Raw genomic sequence first — 8565 nt, 5'->3', positions numbered from 1 at the left:
TTATGGCTTTGAGTTTCAAAATACAAGGAGTGCATGTTATTTGATCAAAAATCTCGACGATTCTAGACTCTGAGAAAACAAATCATGAATTTTCTGGGATAATTGAAACTATATGATATTATGATCTAAGCTACCAGATGCATCATTAATTTCCTGACTATGATATTTAGTTGTTGAAAAAAAATACTTAAGCATTTGTGCGGGATTATTTCCCGCCAAAAATGTCAACCAAAAAGAAAATGCCGCCATAAAGCAGTGAACATAGTGAAAGGTTCAACCAAACTCTTTACATTTGTGGGGCTCCCCAATGGGCTATTCCAGATGTATTCCGCACCCCCCCCTATGGAAGACATTTAAAAAAAATACAATTCCAGCTGGAATTGAGATGTGTCTAGAATTCCAGCAGTCATTTTAAACACAGATTCCGGCTGGAGGGTATGGAATACATTGAGATTAGGTGAAATTCCGGCTGCTAAAATTAACAAAAAAACAAGAGTGGGGATTGTGAAAGGCCATGATGTTCCTATGGAAGACATTCATATTTCGTAATATTCCGGCTGGAAAATGGTCAAAAATGCTCCAATTCCGGCAGGATCTTCACTTATGATAGCCATCTCGATTAACCTTTGAATGACATTTACAATTTACTTGAATTCTGGCTGGAAACTGAAAAAAATGTTCTAATTCCAGCTGGAACCCTATAGAAGACATTTACATTTACTTGAATTCCGGCTGGCCATATTACCACAATTCCGGCAGGGTCTTCCATGGGGTTTTCCTGACATGTGAATTCCGGCTGTCAATTTAGCCTCGAATTCCGGAAGTGTCTTCCATAGGGGGTGCGGAATACATCTGGAATAGCCCAATTCCATAGTCTGATCAAGGATCAAATTTGACTTTTGGAATATTTCAGTAGGTATAGAGCAGTATACCTCAAGTGCTTGCCATCCAGAATCACAAGGTCCACTTTGAAAACAGGATATACTGTTTGGAATTTCAGAGGGAATGGAATGAGGGAGTACACTTATTTTTGTTTGCTGCTAGGGTAGCTGTTCAGGAAACTTTGGAATTCAGTCTTTTTAAGTTCGTTTTTGGACACACAGTACGCGGACCCTTGAAGTTGTTGTTTTTGTAAACCTACGTTAAATCCATACCATTGGTTTACACACAATTAAACAATGTAAAATTCAAACAATATTTTTAATTGTTAATGCCTTATTCTTCACCAATCTTCTCCTTGACAGGACCCTGCTATAACCCAGAGGATGTTTAAAGGCATTCCCATAACCCAATGGGGTTTCTGACCTTGGTATGTCAGGGTTTTGTACACATGTGGCCCAGTTGACCATACCTTGCATTGGGATTGTGTGCAAATATCTGGTGTTTTCATCCTTTTATTTAACATTCAAAACATTGAGACTTATGAATAAAACTAATGCAGTGGGACAATATGGATGTTTCCTGTAATCAAGTCAAATATAAGTTATAAGTCTCAACTATTAGCTCGTTGGCTTCAGTTTTAAAATTACCATTTTGTGTGTGTGGCAATGGGGACTTTGCCTTTAAAATTAGGTTATATTGATCAAATTTCCCAATCATAGTGCATTGTAGGAATGCCTTTAAGCCTCCTCTGGCTATAACCTATACATATAACAAATATCCAATGCAACTGGAACATTAAGCTATACTTTCAACTAGCAAAGATGACCATTGACCTGTAATTTATTACAAGTCAATAAAAATTGAGCGCGTGCGCTAAATTCCTGTACACACAATTAAAAAAACAATGTAAAATTCAAACAAACATTTTTAATAATTGTTAATGCCTAAATGGAGAGATAATACACCAAAAACGCTCAACATAAAAAAAAAAGTTCAACCTGGCCATCAAGTAGTAAAGAGATAAACACTCTGACACTATGTTGATGTTGATGTAAAAGAAGAAAACATTTAAGAAATCTTTCATTACATTCAAACTTTCTTCGTTTAAGGGAGAGGGTGTGAAGTGCCCTGAGTAATTTAATTTGATCAATTATCTTTGTTAACAATTTAAAGCTATGTTATCATGTTTTGGTGACAGATATATTACAGTGTTGTTGTGGGCTAGTTAATAGGCTTACAGTCCATATGCCCTCAATGAAAGGAGCCTGTGGACCAGACATATCTTATATAGTCAATGTACTACTATCCAGTAATAAAAGAGAAGATCTAGAATACGTCAAAGTGTGCACCTCTTCCAAGAAAGGAATTCTTCTGTCGACTTGCTGAAACCTAGTTTATGAAACAACACATGTAAGTGGAAACAGGAGGAATGTATGGGAGGCAGGCCTATTTTCCATTAGAAATTGTGTGAAAGGTGAAAAGGATGCGAGGATTTCATGGAAAGGATAAAGGTCTTCAGTAAACTTCGCTTAACAGTGACCTTCGCAGGACAAGGGAATCAGGATATACACCAAGAACAACAGAAATCAGTAATCAACAACAAGAGGAAGGCGGCTTGTGTAGTAACAGCCTAATATATGTATTTGATTGATTATAAAGTGCATGTATCAGATCATTATAAATCATACTTTACTTTTGATTAAAGATTCAGATATTGTTAACTTAATCAAACAGTGTGTTTTGTTGTGCACTCTGATGTGAATTTGGCTAAAATGTGTCATTAACGATTCGTAACAAAACATTTTCAATCTCATTCATCCAAGTAACCCCAATTGCAATTCACACTCATGTGTGGGAGATTAAGGCCATGTTAGAGAACCCCCTCCGGTCATTTCCTACTCACCAAGGATTCTATATATTTGTAAAAATCTCCTGTTGTTATACATGCTGTACCATTAAGAAAGGCTGCTATACCTTGGTATTCAGCGATTGCGAAGTTACCTTTCATTCCCCGCACTGTGAGAAAAGAAAATTAGATATCATTTTGGTTTCCATTTTGGTTTTTGGAAATCTACACTTCCCCTGTGGGAGATTTAGTCTTCCACGGGGGAGTATGAATTTCGAATGTAACAAATACATTACGCAGCTTCATTTGAATTTCATATAATCTTTGACATGTTTGAGAAAGATTCATAATGAATCTTCCACAGAGGGAGGGTGAGTTTGATAAGGTGAAATATGAGGCATTTTCAAAATACCGCATGTGTTGGGCAAATAAATTCGGTGAAAATTGCACGTTTCTAAGATTTTAAAGCAGGAAACTAGATTTTGGCCTATGCTTTGTGTATATTATTCTGGGATTTCCCACCTTTGCAAACTCGTACTCACATAATAACATCATAGCAAAGTCACGCGGGGAATGTTTGTACTTATTTTGGCGTCAATGAATAAAGGAGACCTGTGAGCTACATTGGTATTCAATATAGCACTAAGGACAAATATATTTTGTCAAATTCATTAATCGCAGTTTTATTTGTTCAAATCAAAACTTCGATATCTATGTTGGGGAGTAACATTTACTATTAATTTTGGTGGAAATTAAAGATCATCTGAAACATAATATTAGACGCATACATTAACTCAATTTGCTTAAAATTCTCGATTCGTCGATAGTTATGCAGAACAGCAATAACAACAAAACAACAAACCCCTTACTTCCTTCACGACAATTATCCTGGCATTTGACCATCGGTGGTGGGCACATACACATATATCCGGGTTCCTGGTTTTCACACTTTAAGTTATTTGGACATACTGGTGGCACAGTGTCACACTCGTTAACGTCTAGGGTAAAACACGATATATACATCATTGGGAGAGGGGGAAATAAATGCCTGACATATCAAAAAGATTCACGTTACTTATCAGATAATATCCGATATTGATAATTATTTATCATATTTCTCAATGTTTTCATCTCAGTTAGGATGCCAACTACTATAGGCTTAGGAGCTTAAGCTCATTGCCAAAAAACTTCGTTTACATCAATAACGCCAAATAGCAATATATGTAACATCAATATAATAGTATTAGGTAAAATGGAATGCTAAACTCGTAAAACCTCAAAAACCTCAAAATAACCTGTCATTATTAGGGTAGGAATGCTAAACATAACTATACAATCAAATATATCGCGCTTACCTGAGGAATACTGTCATAAGTGGTGTTAATGTTGAATTCGAAGGTTTTATCTCAACTAACAATTTTCAATATAGCAATGGTAACCTATCATAATTCATTTTTACCTTACTATACAGGGTGTCCCAGAAAAAATTACCGGGCAAACTAATTTGGCCATAACTTGAGAATTAAGCAACAAAAACGTAAAATGTTAAAAGCAGCGTGTAGCCCATGTTATTTTGCATCTTATATGTCAATTTTATTTGAATCGGTAGACCAGTTGCAAAGAAATGAGCGATTACATAACACATGCACAAATTCACTTCATTCCAAGTTTACAAGAAAGTTCACTCAACACAATGCACTAGTGGTTAACATGCTTTATATTTTGATTGGTGAAATCCTTCTTGTTCTTCTTAAACAATCTGTTTCTTACAAACAAACTTAACAATATTAAAATGAAACCTTGCATGATACTCAGTACTTGTAAATATCTTTCTTCGTTTATGAAAATGTTAACATATTGGACAACATAAAGAATGAATTCGAGCTGCTTAAAAATATCGGTTTTCTTTCTTATTTTTGGAATATTTCCAAGAAATGGTAATACAAACTTCTTAAATCTTGTAGGGATGGAAGGAAATGTCCAGACTAGTAACCCTGTTAATTGAGGATTTAGACATTATGTTGTTCCGCCTTGCACTCATTCTGGGATTGCGTTGGAAGGCTTGTCTGATAGCGGCTATGTTGTGCAAAGTACGTACAGTTCTTGGTCTTATTCAGGTTGAGGCTCGTACCTTTCTCCTGATACTTTTTGAAATAATATTGGTTGTCCAGTTATTATCATGTTAATTAAAAACCCATTGTTAAACCATCATTTATAAAATAATGTCCACTCCAACCAACCTGTCGGAATATCAAAAACCATTGTTGAAGACGGGATGAATTGTTGGGCTTGTTGTTAGTTTTTGAGATGTAATATCTTCATTCATCAGCTTTACCCTTATTCATTGACTGAATTCAGGTCGTCCACGTTCAAAGGTGAAAGCATTAATAACAAAACATTATCGATTATAAAATAGATACGAGGACTAGATTTAATAAGATACACAGAACTTAGGAAGAGGTGATCGAATATGAAAAAGGGCCTTTTGATCAAACTTGGAATGAACTGCTTTGACGCATGCATTATGTAATTGCTCATTTCTTCGCAATTGGTCAAATGATTCAAGTAAAATTGACAGGTAAGTTGCAAAATAAGATGGGCTACACGCTGCTTTTTAAATTTTTTGATTTGGATGCTTAATTTTCAACTTACAGCCAAATTAGTTTGCCCGGTAATTTTTTCTGGGACACCCTGTATATAATGAAAGACAGAGATAAGAAGACTTTATCGCGATTGTTTACCAAGTGTCGTGATGATGACTAGTTGAACGCGGCGGTATAAACGGGCGCCTTATTGTTAATTTTACACCTTCAAACATCCAACCCATCTCAAAATGTAGGTCTTTATAGTACAAAACTTTCTTTCCCGAAGGCACTGTGTTAACAATGCCTTGAAAAGTTGCTTTTTGCCTGGTAAAAGTACGTATTTTTTCGCCATTTCCTGCTATTCCTTTTCTCCGATCGGCACCAGATAAATCGGCCTTCCTTTTACGCGCTATTAACCAATCAATGATCGTAACTGACAGTGACGTCAGACGGTGTTAAAGTCTTTTTATCTCTGTCTTTCATTATATGCTATGTCAAAAGCATGAGATGAAATGTTATACCAGTACAGCTGCTAACCTCAAGTATTGTGCACTTTCTGACAGAAGCATGAGAGTTTTCAAACATTACTCTCTATTCCAGAAAAATACAGAACTCATTTTTTTGAATAAAAAATGTTATCCTGTTTTGCCACATGAAACATGGTTAAATCCTAATCCTTTAGTTAGTCCTAACTAGCGATTAAAGTCCAATTTTAATATTTAGCTAATTTTTAAAAATAAGGGGCCAAAAACATGTCTTTTTAGGGTGTTCTTTGTACTAGTTCTTTTTATGGTGTTCTTTGTACTAGTTTATACTAGTTCTTTGTACTGGTACAACTTGTACTAGTTTATGCATTCTAATTTTTGGAAAAGACATGTTTGATTCTTATAACCAACCATTTAATTAAAGTAACACCAAAAAAGTGAAAGTAGAACAAAATTTCGGCAAATACTCAAGATTTTGAATGCTTAGACTTGATGCAAGTCTGTGATTTTTGTGACTCGATTGTAAGAAGACATGCTAAAAATGCACGTTTTTGGCTCTTTTTTCAACAAATTAGTAAAATAGTGAACTTTTTTTATCTCCAAATGAATGATTAGGATTGAGTTATGTTTCATTTGGCAGAACTTGATCATAATTTTTTAATCCCAAAAAATTAGTGCTGTATTTTTCTGGAATGGGGAGTAAGTACAAGGTCCAAGGTTAATTTTAGGACGCTAGAGGTCACGGAAGGTCATACAGGGGTAAAAGAAAGAAAATTAAGATTATGACAATTAAGTATTTATATTTTAGTAACAATTATCTATTGCAAGTTTCCTTACCATTTTGACATCGATTCCCTGTATATTGCGAGGGACATTCACACCGATTGGAACGACAGGTGCCACCATTCATACATACCACAGTACATGGTTGGTTTGAATCTATAAAGATACATAATTTAATGTTCTGCGTGTTAGCCATATGCTTCAACATAAAAAGTACCACGTTTTGAGATATTTTCTCAAAATATCAAGAGCTATTATATCTTAAAAAATACTGAACCAATACTAGGCTTGTTTGTACTTATTGTAATGTTTTGTTCATTAAAATTCACAATTCTGAAATCTTTGAATTGAAAAAGTAATTGAAACTCGTCTGCAGACCACACCCGCGTAGAGAGGGTTGAAATCATAATGCAACATTGGTGCAATTGAGTTTCTCATTAAGAAAAAAAACAAAACAAGATACACTCTTGGTACTAATATGCCTACAATAATTAGACAGTTATGCCGAAATTTACGATCTGGTATATAGAACCATTGGAACGTTATTGAACTTAATAGTATATATCGTATTAATCAATATAAATCCTTTTGGGTATGGCCATGTGATCCGTTGCAGCAAACTATATCTTATAAGTTGGAATCAAATTGGTAAGTTACGAAAAATTGAAAAACTGTTCTTGAAAAATCTAAATAAAACTAGATAACACATATAATGCCCATAACCCACCATAGCTCCTCTTTACCCATCGTCCCTTCACACAGCCCTCCATGTCACCCCTTAAAGCCGTAATGTACGATCTTTTAAAATGAGTTTGGTCAATTTGGCCTGATTTATTAGCATATGTGACGTGTCATGTCAAAAGCAGACACTTTTGGTCAGGTTATCAATTTTGAGGTTTTTACATATCTTAAATATAGAGATAATTGCTCCACAACGCTGTTTTCCCCCAATTAAATATTGAGATCGTAAGTTATGGTATTATAAAATTGGAAATTGAGATATCGGCCTTTAACAATATTATTGACAATGTTGAGAGTAAGATTTACCTTGAAACGTGTCTCAAAAAATACAAGATGCCAGTTATATTCTGGTCTGAAATTATCAGACAATATTTTTAATATCACAAATTCGCAACAAACCCAAATTGTGAAAAATTCACCCCCGGGCAGATTTTTGGCTATTTCTCAATTTACGATCCTGCCCAAAAGTGTCTGCTTTTGACATGACACGTCACATATTTGTAATGTTTAAACATGTTCTAACTTACACCTAAATGGTCTTCAGCCAAATTTATTGCGTTTTTAGGACAACAGAGCAAGTTTGAATTAAAGTCATAATTATGACTTTAAATATGACCCAGAAACCCATAGGATAGTAAATGACGACATCTTATGAGAATAAACTTTCCGGACAGTTGTTACTAATTCAGTTGTTATAATATTTAGCAAAGAATAACCAAATTATATTTGACTGAAATCGTATATTAGGGCTTTAACTCACCGTGACACCTCTTAACCTAACCTGGCCATTCGAATTCGTAATCCACCATGACTAACACACCGTGACACCCCTTAACCCAACCTGTCCATTCGTAATCCACCATGACTCCTCTTATCACAGCATGACACCGCTTAACCCACCCTGACAAGTCTTGATCCACCATGACACACCTTAACACACCGTGACACCCCTTAACCCAACCTGTCCATTCGTAATCCACCATGACTCCTCTTATCACAGCATGACACCGCTTAACCCACCCTGACAAGTCTTGATTCACCATGACACACCTTAACACACCGTGACACCCCTTAACCCAACCTGGCCATTCGTAATCCACCATGACTCCTCTTATCACAGCATGACACAGCTTAACCCACAATGACAAGTCTTGATCCACCATGACACACCTTAACACACCGTGACACCCCTTAACCAAACCTGGCCATTCATAATCCACCATGACTCCTCTTATCACAGCAT

The 8565-nt window shown here is 35.6% G+C and overlaps 1 long non-coding RNA gene across 1 annotated transcript; it reads right to left on the bottom strand.

Annotated features, from left to right (window-relative positions):
• Window positions 1-2791: 2791 nt before the first annotated feature.
• On the bottom strand, window positions 2792-6737 carry LOC140172230 (uncharacterized). The gene is made up of 3 exons (XR_011861710.1): window positions 6636-6737; window positions 3598-3726; window positions 2792-2898 (listed from the first exon to the last, which is right to left on the bottom strand). It is a non-coding gene; the product is annotated as an uncharacterized lncRNA (long non-coding RNA).
• Between the last annotated feature and the right edge of the window lie 1828 nt (window positions 6738-8565).

This window comes from Amphiura filiformis, chromosome 15 (genome assembly GCF_039555335.1).
Source record: "Amphiura filiformis chromosome 15, Afil_fr2py, whole genome shotgun sequence".
Lineage (NCBI taxonomy): Eukaryota > Metazoa > Echinodermata > Ophiuroidea > Amphilepidida > Amphiuridae > Amphiura > Amphiura filiformis.
The sequence above is the reverse complement of the archived record's forward strand: the minus strand, read 5'-3'. Positions and strand labels throughout refer to the sequence as shown.